Source organism: Ricinus communis, chromosome 1 (assembly GCF_019578655.1).
Source record: "Ricinus communis isolate WT05 ecotype wild-type chromosome 1, ASM1957865v1, whole genome shotgun sequence".
In the NCBI taxonomy this organism is placed as follows: domain Eukaryota; kingdom Viridiplantae; phylum Streptophyta; class Magnoliopsida; order Malpighiales; family Euphorbiaceae; genus Ricinus; species Ricinus communis.
In genome coordinates this window covers 24,517,155-24,530,011 of record NC_063256.1, presented here as the reverse complement: position 1 = coordinate 24,530,011, position 12,857 = coordinate 24,517,155, and the positions used below count along the sequence as shown (strand labels likewise).

At 42.9% G+C, this 12,857-nt stretch overlaps 1 non-coding gene and 2 pseudogenes across 1 annotated transcript; all 3 read left to right on the top strand.

Moving 5' to 3' along the window:
• The first annotated feature begins 4,028 nt into the window (after positions 1-4,028).
• Positions 4,029-4,135, top strand: LOC112534697. Its single transcript, XR_003078974.2, has one exon. It is a non-coding gene; the product is annotated as a small nucleolar RNA R71 (small nucleolar RNA).
• A 4,406-nt stretch (positions 4,136-8,541) lies between these two features.
• On the top strand, positions 8,542-8,641 carry LOC112534719 (annotated as a pseudogene).
• Positions 8,642-8,784: 143 nt separating this feature from the next.
• On the top strand, positions 8,785-8,891 carry LOC112534718 (annotated as a pseudogene).
• The last annotated feature ends 3,966 nt before the right edge of the window (positions 8,892-12,857 follow it).

The window sequence follows — 12,857 nt, the reverse complement described above, 5'->3', positions numbered from 1 at the left end:
GCCATGACCTTGACGTGGTGGATAACCACTTGACCAGTGGTAGCCAACACAGGGCTGCAGTCGTGGTAAAACCCTGCTTGGTGAGATCACATAGTTTCGATGACATGGACTCATTTTGACCAGCATGGCCTTGACCACGGTAGTGGCTGGGTTAAATATATAAGAAAAATTCATTTTCTTAGAGAAAAGAAGAGGGAAAAGTGACATTGAGCCCCAGTGGGCTGGTTCGGTTTCTGCCATCTTTGAGTGCGAGGAGAGAGTTGTAGTGAGTAAGAATCCGGATAAAGATTAGGTGTTACCTTCGATGGTGGAGCAATTCAGAGCGGTTTGGGAGATTAATCAAAGTGTAGATCCGGATTTGGAGTATTCATCCAATTCGAGAAAGGGGTGTACATGTTTTATTTTCATTATTCTTTCATTGTAATTGATTTCCTAGATTGTTTTAAACATGAACATGTTTAGCTAGACTGATTTAATCCATTGGGATTTCTTTACTATGTTGGCTTGATATTATATTTGTTGGATTATTCGAGTTGGTTTTGTATTCTTCTTGTTTTTCGGTATTAATAAGATTATGCATTATTCATGAGACGTTGTGAATTGTGATGTTTAGATTGCTTTATAAGATTGAGAAATCAGGTTTGGCAATAAGAATTTTGAATAACAAGGCGGTTAATAATCACTTAGAGATAAGGATAATTAACTAGCCGGATTAAGAATTAACAAAGCTTAATAGAGGCGAATTAAAGTTTAACGTAATTTAGAATCAATCGTTAGGAAGAGATTCCAACTTTAGGTTATTAGGTTTAGAAATTCGGTTATCTAGGAAAATTGATTAGAATAGATCCATGGGTAGCATAATTAGACTCACCGATCCTTTATCTTTTGTTCGGTTGCCAACTAGTTTAGATTCCCTTTGGGTTTGTCTTCTTGTCTTGATTATTTCGTTTATCAATTACTCCTGCATCTCCCTCGGAACTTAGCTCGTAGTTAATAGTTAGTTTAGAATTTATTCATCATCCATTTTAGGTTAATATAACAAAGAACAAAAGTAACTCTGGGCTTCGCTTTCCGAGGAATCGACCTTGATACTGCGCCATTGGTGCTAGGCGCATCGATGATGCAGTGCCTTAGATTGTAGCTAACACGAGTAGCAACCATCAATATCCATCACCATAAAGTCCACAGGAAAGATAAATTTATCCACCTTCACAAGTACATCCTCAATAATACCTCTAGGAATCTTAACAGTCCTATCAGCTAATTAAATACTCATCCTAGTAGGGTCGTGATGTGCGTAAAATACATACATCTAAATGGGGTTTTTAAGATTGATTTTATGTATATTTGGATGTGAATTGGTCCCAACACTCACCTTATGTGTCTGTTTATGTTCATTAGGTCCAAAAGAAGTCAAAGTATGATAAAAGGAAGAATTGGAGCATAATTGGATGTCAAAGCTACCGAAACAAGCTAAGTATGCCCATGAGGAAGGTTAACACGGCCGTGTTGTATTCAACACTGGCCATGTTCCCAACACAGCCACCAACACGGCCGTGTTGGATACAACAAACATCAAAGAAAAAAAGGTTTTTAGGGAGCACGGCCACAGAGAGTAACACGGGCATCAACACCAGAACGTGTTGGGAACACGGGCATCAACACGGCCATGTACATGGCAGCTGGTCAAATTCATTTAAAAAGAAAGAAAAGAGAGAAAGGGAGGCAACTAGGGTTAGGACGTCCAAAACTCATCTTTTTCTCTGTCTAAAGGTTTTCTGAGCTGAAACTAAGAGAAAAGGAGACTTGGATCAAGGTTTTACTTGGATTCTCTTTAAAGATCAAAGATTGGCGAGGATTGTCGATTGGTTTCAATCCGAGTAAGAGGAACAAGAATCGATCCAAAATTGGGCACGAGGAATTGGAGCTATTTACTCTCATCCAAGGGTGTATTCGGGTTCCTCTACCTTTACTCATTTTTTTTGTAATTGAATTCTTGTTGGTTATGATTATGAACATGATTAGCTAAACTTATTAACCCATTGGGGTTCTTTATCTAGGGATTTTTGTACTTCAATTTTGAATTGAATGTATTGATTGTCAATATTGGTTTGCAATGGAAGTATTTATTGATTTGTTCTTCATATCTTGTTGAATGATTTTTGAAATTTGAATGATCTTGAGAAAGACGTTTAGGTTTGGATTGTCCCTTACAACCTAGAATTGGATTTGCCTAGAGATAGGGTGTTCGTTCTACCGGATTGAGAATTAACAACTCTCAATAGTGTTAAATGGTACATAATGCTAATTTGGGTAATTAGAATTAGGAAGAGATTTCAACCTAATTAATCTAAGTTAAGATGTTAGTGTCCTTGAGAAAGGCATTAATTGTGTAGAGATTTTCCCACGGAAATTGGATTCAATCAATCAATTTCACCCTTAGTTTCCATTCCTTAGAGACAAGAATTCCCAAAGGGTTATTCCTTTACTTGAATTAATCATTCCCTAGTATACGTAGTTCGACAACAATTAGAGTAGCTATAAGTTAATTTAGGAATTATTCATTAACACCATTTATTTTCTATGATTAGATAACAGAGAAGATTGAGTAGATTTAGGTTCACACGTTCTTTGGGGAATACGACACTTGGTACTCGCCGTTAGCTATACTCTACTGATAGGTACACTGCCTTAGGTCATAGTCTTGCTTGAGTTAGCACACATCAGCTTGGTTTCATATAACCCTAACTTAGCAAACAAACTAGTGAGCATCAAATTAATACTAGCTCCTAAATCGGCTAATGCACCATTAATTGGCAAATTGCCAATCACACAAGGGACAGTAAAACTCTCTAGATCTCGTCGCTTGAGTGGCAGCTTGTTCTGGAGAATGGCTGAACACTCCTCATTAAGTATTACCTGACCAAGATCCTCCAACTTCCTCTTGTTGCTCAAAATCTCCTTTAAGAACTTGGCGTACTTTGGCATCTGCGAAATTGCCTCAACAAAAGGTAAGTTAATTTTCAGCTGCTTAAACAAGTCTAGAAACTTACTGTATTGCTTGTCCACCTTATCCTACCTCAACCTCGCAGGATATGGAACCGGGGGCTGATACTCCTGCACAGGGCTCTTTTGCCTATCTTCTTTCTTCCTCTCGATCTTCACCACCTCAGGCTCTAGTCCTTCCTTAGCTAGCTCATCCTGCACAATCACATCATCCTTATCAGCTAAAGGCAAAGAACCAGACAATTGCTTACCTGATCGCAAGGTGATAGCCTTGCAATGCTCCCTCGGGTTTGACTCTATAGTGCTGGGGAGTGATCTTGAAGGTCTCTCTGAAAGCATCTTGAATGTCACGGCCAATCAGTGTCTCAAGTTGGATCGAGGGCCTGCTTGAGTTCCTAAGTGCACTATCAGTCTGCTGGAATCTCGTCTCCGTAAACGTCACAAACTTCATCATAAGGTCCACTAAATTTGACTTCTTTTCTGGTGGAGGAGGAGCCTGTGTAGGCCCAGCTGACTGTTGCTGTGGCTACTGATGAAGTCTCTGAAAACCTGGTGAACCCTGGGCATTATTGTTCCTCCAACTGAAGTTGGGATGATTGCGCCACCCAGGGTTGTTCTGCTCAACATCAGAAGACACAGCAGAAACATATGGAAAAGTTAAGGAAGATGAAGTAAACATACCTTCCGCAGTACAATTCACACTGTAGTGCGAGCCACCATAAAACTCGTAGCCAATGTTCGCTGCATGAACTGGCATCTGGAGTTGGTCAATCTTCTTGGTTAGAAGCTCCACTTGAGCTGCCAAGGCTGCTATAGAATCCACTTGGTTAACCACTCCCTGTCTTCCTAGTCGGCTCCTAGAGGATTGCCACTGATAATTGTTCATGGCCATTTCCTCTATCAAGTTCTGAGCCTGCTCGGGCGTTTTACTGTTTAGTGCCCTACCTGCTGCAGCATCCACCATCTGCCTCGTCGTAAGGTTCAACCTACTGTAGAAGGTTTGAACTTGCATCCACACTGGCAATCCGTGACGTGGGAAGCATCTCAAAAGATCCTTAAACCTCTTCCATGCATCGTACGTGCTCTCATCATCAAACTGCACAAAAGAAGATATGTCATTTCTAAGTTTAGCAGTTTTAGCGAGAGGAAAATACTTATAGAGAAATTTTTCGGCCAACGCCTTCCAAGTAGTAATCGTCTGCTGTGGAAGAGATTGCAACCATCTCTTTGCTCTGTCCTAGAAGAAAAATGGAAACAATCTCAGCCGAATGGCGTCGTCGGTTGTTCCATTTATCTTAAATATGTCACAAATCTCCAAAATGTTGGATATATGTGTATTGGGATCCTCGCTAGGCAATCCTTCAAACTGCACGCTCTGCTGGATCATCTGGATAACATTGGCCTTTATCTCAGAATTGTTGGCCGCTATAGGAGGTTTGACTATAGTAGTTTTCATCCCATCCAAAGATAGTCGAGCAAACTCGTACATCATCCTTTAATCATCATTGGTTTGGGGGTTGTGGATCTCCATCATGTTAGCTCTATGAACCTGAACTGTAACTCCGACCTCCTCCTCAACTGCCTGCAAAACGTCGTCTCAATAATCTGAGAGAGCGCTCCGGGTCAGATAAGGGTTCTATGGGATCAGGGTTGGAGCTCCTAGTCATAAACTACCTGAAAACGACAATACAAACAACCACCAATCAGCAAAAATAATAAAATAAAGAATAAAGAATAAATAAATAAACAAATAATGACTAAAGTAACACAAAAACAATTCACTCTAGTTCACTGTTATGGGTCCCGACAACGGCGCCAAAAACTTGATGGGCTACTGATGCAACCTACACCTAAGACAGTGAACCTATCGATGCGTCCTAGCACTAGTGAGTATCAAGGTCGTATCGCTGGAGATTGGGTGAACCTAGAGTTACTACTGTTTGCTATGTTATCTAGTCTGAAATAAGGTGTGAGAAGTCTAAATTAACTAACTAATGACTATGAATGCAAATAAATAAATGAACAGCAACTAACAATCGAAAGACAACCAAGCAGCAGAGAAACAAACCCAAAGGGGACCTAAGTGATGGAATTCTAAGGTTGATTTTATAAATTACCAATCTTGCTTACCCGTGCCTAAATCCTGAATCGAACTCGGTTCCTCTCTCGAGCTCACCGAGTTCCTAAACCTGCACTAGCCTAATGGAATCTCTTCCTATCAGATTATTACAGATTAGCATTAAGCGTGATTTAGAACTATTAAAAGTTATTAATTCTTAATCCGGCGAGTAAATTAACCTTATCTCTAAGTGTTAACTACCAGTTCTTACTATTCAAATTCCAGTTGTAACAAGCATTTCTCAATATCAAGAAATAACCTAAAAGACAATTAATTCAACGTCTCAAATTAATTGAATCAAACTTTATTACTAAACAGCAAGAAGATTACAAGAATGGCAAATAAAAATCTAATAACTAAGCACAATCCATCAACAAAGGTGAATCCCAATGGGTTCGGCAGCCATAGCTACTCATAATGAAAGAAACAAATACAAAAGGAAATAAACAACAGAAAAGGGAATAGAACATGTAACCCCTCTTCTCTCGAATCGGAGTGGGAATGTTGCAAGCCAACTCTGAAACTAGCCTCAAGTATGGATCTCGGATGTCTCGATCAATCGTCTAGAACCTTCAATCTTTACTTAAATCTCGCAAATCAATCCTTTGAAATGACGTTGGTCTCCTAAAATGTTAAGAACAGAGGTGTAGAAGTGGGAGGTCGCGCACGTAGAGAAGTCCAGAAATCAGAAGCGGAACCCTGTCTCGTTTTGCATGCGCCTACTTATAGGCAGAAGTGCCATAGCCCGTGCCACGGCTCGAGCAATGGGCACCAACATCCACGAAATGCCAATTTCCAAAATTTTCTAAGGGAGGCCATGCAACGGCCCATGCAAAAGCCTTGAAATGCACGCTAATAAGGAATCGACTCCAACAAACCTCTAATATGCGTAAATCATCCAAATAGCTTGGTTTTTTCCCGAAAATCAATCAATTTCTCATCAAAGAGTCTGAAAACCTGAAAAACTCATAAACATACCAAAGTGCAATCAAACAGGAATAAATATGACTCAAATACACGAATAAATGACTGATAAACAGTCAATAAACATGCATAGAATCATCTACATCAAAAACCTAGGGCGCGAGCCTAGGCGGGGGGGCCATCGGTGCAGATCTTGGTGGTAGTAGCAAATATTCAAATGAGAATTATAAAGGCCGAAGATGGGAAAGGTCCCATGTGAACGACACTTGCACATGACTTAGTCGATCCTAAGAGACGGGGGAAGCCCATCCGACAGCGCGTCCGCCCGCGAACTTTGAAAGGGAATCTGGTTAAAATTCCCGAACCGGGACGTGGCGGCTGACGGCAACGTTAGGGAGTCCGGAGACGTCAGCGGGGGCCTCAGGAAGAGTTATCTTTTCTGTTTAACAGCTCGCCCACCCTAGGAATGACTCAGTCGGAGGTAAGGTCCAGCGGCTGGAAGAGCACCACACGTCGTGCGATGTTCGGTGCACTCCCAGCAGCCCATGAAAATCCGGAGGATCGAATGCCATCCACTCCCGGTCGTACTCATAACCACATCAGGTCTCCAAGGTGAATAGCCTCTGGTCAATGGAAAAATGTAGGCAAAGGAAGTCGCCAAAATGGAACCATAACCTCGGGAAAAGGATTGGCTCTGAGGACTAGGCGAGGGGTCCCAGGCTGAGTCGGTGCATCGGCGGACTGCATTTGCTCTGCGGCCGAGTGGATCACCAGCGTGTGCAGTCGGGGGCGGACTAAGGCAGCGGCCTCTTCGGGGGCCTTCCTCGGGTGTCAAACAGTCGACTCAGAACTGGTACAGACAAGGAGAATCCGACTGTTTAATTAAAACAAAGTATTGTGATGGTCCCTGCGGATGCTCACGCAATGTGATTTCTGCCCAATGCTCTGAATGTCAAAGTGAAGAAATTCAACCAAGCACAAGTAAACGGTGGGAGTAACTATGACTCTCTTAAGGTAGCCAAATGCCTCGTCATCTAATTAGTGACGCACATGAATGGGTTAACGAGATTCCCACTGTCCTTGTCTACTATCTAGCGAAACCACAGCCAAGGGAACGGGCTTGGTAGAATCAGCGAGGAAAGAAGATCCTATTGAGCTTGACTCTAGTCCAACTTTGTGAAATGACTTGAAAGGTGTAGGAAAAGTGGGAGCCTTAACCGGCGACGCTGAAATACCATTATTTTTAACGTTATTTTACTTATTCTGTGAATCGGAGGAGGGACTACGCCCCTCTTTTTAAAACTAAGGTCGCTTCGGCGGTCGATCCGGGCGGAGGACATTGTCAGGTGGGGAGTTTGGCTGGGGCAGCACATCTATTAAAAGATAATGCAGGTGGCCTAAGATGAGCTCAACGAGAACAGAAATCTCGTGTGGAATAAAAGGGTAAAAGCACGTTTGATTATGATTTCCAGTACGAATACAAACCATGAAAGCGTGGCCTATCAATCCTTTAGACCTTCGAAATTTAAAGCTAGAGGTGTTAGAAAGTTACCACAGGGATAACTGGCTTGTGGCAGCCAAGCGTTCATAGCGACGTTGCTCTTTTATCCTTTGATGTCGGCTCTTCCTATCATTGTGAAACAGAATTCACCAAGTGTTGGATTGTTCACCCACCAATAGGGAACGTGAGCTGGGTTTAGACCGTCGTGAGATAGGTTAGTTTTACCTTACTGATGATTGTGTCGCAATGGTAATTCAACATAGTACGAGAGGAACCGTTGATTCGCATAATTGGTCATCGTGCTTGGTTGAAAAGCGATTGTACGCAAGCTACGTCTTGTTGGATTATGACCGAATGCTTCTAAGTCGGAATCTGGGCCGAAGCGACCAGCGTTGTCCCGCTCATTGCCGAGCCAGCGATGAGGCCCTCCGACCTAAAACGCGAATAGTTGGCCCCTAAGCCCATGATTGGGCGAGGCTGCGGGCCGCCTTGAGTTATAATTTCCACTAGGCGGCGGACTGAATCCTTTACAGACGACTTAAATACACGAGGGGGTATTGTAAGTGGCAGAGTGGCCTTGCTACCACGATCCACTGAGATTCAGCCCTTCGTTGCTTTGATTCGTCCCTTCCCTCCTCCCCACATGCAAAATCAAAACCAATTTACTCTTAAAAGAATGGCCTTGAGGTTCCGCGCTCCAAGGTCCAAGAATCCCCCAAGTCCCAAGTCCTAAAATCCTAAGTAGTTCCACAAACTCAGCGGACTTGAGAACACATCTAAGTTCTAGCCAGTGCTGCATGCAAGTCTCCCACACTATGCAGCACGGGGGCCAAGTCCCAAAATCCTAAGTAATTCTACAAACTCAACGGACTTGAGCACACATCCAAGTTCTATTCTAGCCAGTACTGCATGCAAGTCCCCCACACTATGGATGCTTAAAAAATCAATTAATTATTTCAATGTTATTGAGTAAATTAGAGAGAAATAGAGGTGTGAGGTGATGATTATTTCCCCAAATGATCGAAGGTGAATATACTGAGCGATTTTTCTGTCAATATATTTTGGGAGTCCAAGCCAGATTTCTAATCCTTCTCTATTTATGTTTTGTCATACCAAAATTATTTATTTAGAGTTTTTCTTTATTGAGTTAAAGAGAAAATGGGTTTTTAAATTGAAATTCTATCATATGATAAAGAAATAATTAATTAGTTGGTATCACTTAGAATGGGATGGGATAGAAGTGATGATTATTTCCCCAAATGATCAACACTAAACAAACTGAGCATTTTTATTTCTCTTTTTCTTTATTAAAAGAGAATTCAAGCCAGGAAACTGATCCATCTCTCATTCTAATTAAATTGTGTTTAATTCATTTGTATTTGCTATCAGTGGATTTATCATTTTTTTTTATAAATTATTGGATTAATCAGGTCCTCTTGAGCTTAAATTTGATTTGGGTCTTTGGGTCTAAAGAAATGTCAATTCTAGGGAACCTGTTCCTTCGAAAATTTCTCAAGGAATCACATCACAACCCAAAAAATCATTCGGACTAAGAATCACGTGCAATGTCATGGGGGTGTGCTCCCAGCCAAAAAGTGCATAATTTTGACTATATTTGGCATAAAGGTCCTAAGTAAGCAACTTCACTTCGAAACTTTCCTTCGCCTGTACTGCGTCACCGAAAAATCCTGACGGGCCCGTGCTCACTTGCCGATAAATCCTGACGGGCCCATTGGCGAGTAGCATCGCATGCCCGCCAGCCACCACTGGCGAGCCAACTCGTATTGTCACGGGCTTGGTCTTTCTACCAAAGAACCGTGCAACACTAGCTACTTTCTCCCCACATACAAGTAAGCTAGTCAGCCTTACTCTTCGAATGCTAAGCAAAATGCTAGCTAGGATGGCAAGAAGAACAAAAGAGAGCTTAAGAAAGCTTGGAGAGCTTTTAGAGAGAGAAATTGCTTGATTTCTACTTGATGATTACAAATGAATTCTCTAAGCTATATATAGGCCTCCACCTCCTCAATGGACGGTGAGGATACATTTAATCTAATGGTTAAGATTAAGTATCTAGAATGTTCTACACACTTCCATACTTATCTACACATTATACATGCTTCTAAATTATTCTAGAATGTTCCAGATGCTTCCAGATTCTTCCAGATGATTCTAGAATGTTCTAAAATCCTCCATTACTTTCTAGCGAACTTTGGAGGCTTCTTGGGCCTTTGAACCTTCATACGAGAAGGGGAAACTTGCAGGCTGTGACATTCTCCCCCACTCATTCTGGCAAAGCCCTCATCGCGTCCCTTTTGTATGCTTCGACTAAGTCCTTGAAGTTCCTTAGTGAATCTTCGACTTTGATGGGGAAGGAGCTTTACCATCATTAAGCCTCCCTCCTCAAACTCCGAGTGACTCTTCTTTCCATCCGCCCACTTCTTCATTCTCTTGGCAACCTCGGCTAGATGAGCACATGCCCTGTCGGCTTTCTCATGCCATCCTTTGTACTTTGGTAATGGCTTTAGCAGACCGGCAGGCTTGTTTTGTTTCACCTTGTCTTGATCCAACAAAAGAAAGTTAGCGCTAGTGATGGGAGCTAACTCTGCCTTGTTACTTAGCGCATCGGCCACTAAGTTTGCCTTTCCCGGCTTGTATTCCTTCATAAAATCAGACTCCATAAGGGATGCTTGCCATCTTACTTGCTTTGAAGTTAGTTTTTTTTGCTTGAGTACCGGTTGTTCACATGGAGCCTTGGATGCCTAGTGTGGCCAGCATCCAACAACTCTTTTGGTTGCCTTCGCAACTCTTCAAACTCAGGGGGTGCCATGCTATAAGGGACTGTTGTAAGCGGCCTCGTACCTTCACCAGCTCCATTTTCTGATCCACTTCTCTCTTCGATGGGAGCTTTTTCGGTAACTCCGCAAGCATTACCGCCCCCGACTCTTCTAGGACCCCTGTTATCTCCTTTGGCACTTCATCTTGCAGCAAGATTGCCACTTCTTCCTTTAGTGCTGCAAGGAATGTGGGCTGAGCCTTCTCTGCCCCCTTGAATAGTTGCATGGCCGAGATTTTCTTGGCTTCTCTTTTCAACGGTACCATGCAAGTATTCCCTTGCTCTAAGACACACATGGTGTTGGAAAATGGAAGTCGAAATGCATTTACCTTATCCAGGAACTCTATGCCAAGCACCATTTCATAATCATCCATCGTAATAATGGAAAAATCCAAGAGGCCAGGCCACTCACCGAGGCTTACTTTGACATCTCGCGCAAATCCACATGTCGCACTCAGTGCCGAGTTGATAGCCTTGAGCCACCCTTACTCCTTCGTATACTTGATGCCAAGTCTTTCTGCCTCTTTTGCCTCGAGAAAGTTATTATTAGCCCCGGTATCTAACAATACTTCTACCGTGCGGCTTCCAACTTTTGCCTCGACGAACAATCAGCCCTTCTTTTCGGACTTAGGCATCCTGAATTTGGTTTTGATGGCACTAAGAAGTTGTAATGGTCCCATCTTGGACTCCTCTTACACTCGTTGGTGTTCTTCCCTTTCTTCGACCAACGCAGAGAGCTCGCTCTTCGTAGGGCATTCTCTTGCATTATGCGGTACATCGCAGAAGAAACACTTGAGACATGGCTTATCTCTACTTTGTCATCCTTGTTGCCATGGTTGCCTCCCTCTCTGGACTTGTTAAACCTGTAGGAGCCTTCCTTTTTGTGGTGGTGATCTCCTCCACTCGTTCCATTGCCTTGGTCGGGCTTGTGCTTGTCTTGCCTCCTGATCTCTATCAAGGATTCGGCCATGGCAATAGCAGTGTTGAGATCTTGGACACCACGGCGCTCCAACTCCAACCTTGCCTAAATCTGCAACCCATCGGTGAATGCAAACAAGGCTTCTTCATCAGTATAGTTGGGAATCTCAAGGAGTGTGTTGGTGAATTCTTTAACATACTCCTTGATGCTTCCCGTATGTGAGAGTTGCCACAACTTGGCCCTTGCATCTCTAATAGCATTTTCGGGGTAGAACTATTACTTCAAATCTTCCTTGAACTCTACCCACGAGTTAATAGTGCATGTCCCTTTTTCTGTGTCGCCACTCCTCCTTCTCCACCACAGCATTGCAGTATCTTCTAGGAAGAGTGAGGCAGGGTCAACCTTCTTGGCTTCTTCTACTAAGCCAAGTGCCTTGAAGCATTGCTCCAAGCTCCATAGGAAGTTATTAATTTCCTTCGCATTCCTTGAGCCTCTATAAGCTGTAGGCATTGGAACATCTATCTTCGATGGAGTAGAGACTATCATAGGCACGCTTCCACCTCCTTGGATAGCTGCCTTCTTACAGAGGATAAGCTCTTCCTCGGTTGCTAATAACCTAGCAGCCATACCGTCGAGCGTCTCCCTTAATGTCGCAACCTCGGCAAGGAGAGTTTTCTGCATGGTCTTGGCTTGTTCTTGACACTTGGACATCCCCTCGTTCAAGGTAGCTTGCATCCCTTCTTGAAGCTCTTCGATACGTTGCTCTAAATCCCCGAACGTATCTTGTCCCTCGGCCACAATTAGCTCTATCTAGGCTAGCCTGGCATCCATGTCAGACACAACGTAACTCGACCTTCCTCTCTCATTCCTCGGTGGCTTGGATGCTTCCGGTTAGTCCTTCACAACCTCACTATGGGGTTGCCTTACCTCCTCGGTAACTCTGGTAGCCTTACTTGCTCCCGATGTCTTTGCCATTTCAAGGGTCGTGCTTAGCTTGCTCCGATACCAACTGTCATAGGCTTGGTCTTTCTACCAATGAACCGTGTGGCACTAGCTACTTTCTCTCTGCAGACAAGTAAGCTAGTCAGCCTTACTCTTCGAATGATAGGCAAAATGTTATCTAGGATGGCAAGAAGAACAAAAGAGAGCTTAAGAAAGCTTAGAGAGCTTTTAGAGAGAGAAATTGCTTGATTTCTATTTGATGATTACAAATGAATTCTCTAAGCTATATATAGGCCTCCACCTCCTCAATGGACGGTGAGGATACATTTGATCTAATGGCTAAGATTAAGTATCTATAATGTTCTACACACTTCCATACTTATCTACACATTATACATGCTTCTAGATTATTCTAGAATGTTGTAGATGCTTCCAGATGATTCTAGAATGTTCTAGAATCCTCCCTTACTTTCTAGCCAACTTTGAAGGCTTCTTGGGCCTTTGAACATTCATACGAGAAGGGGACACTTGTGGGCTGTGACAGCATGCATGGGCCCGTTGGCATAAAATCCTCGCCTGTCAGACCCTCATTGCTGAGGCTGCGTGCCCATCG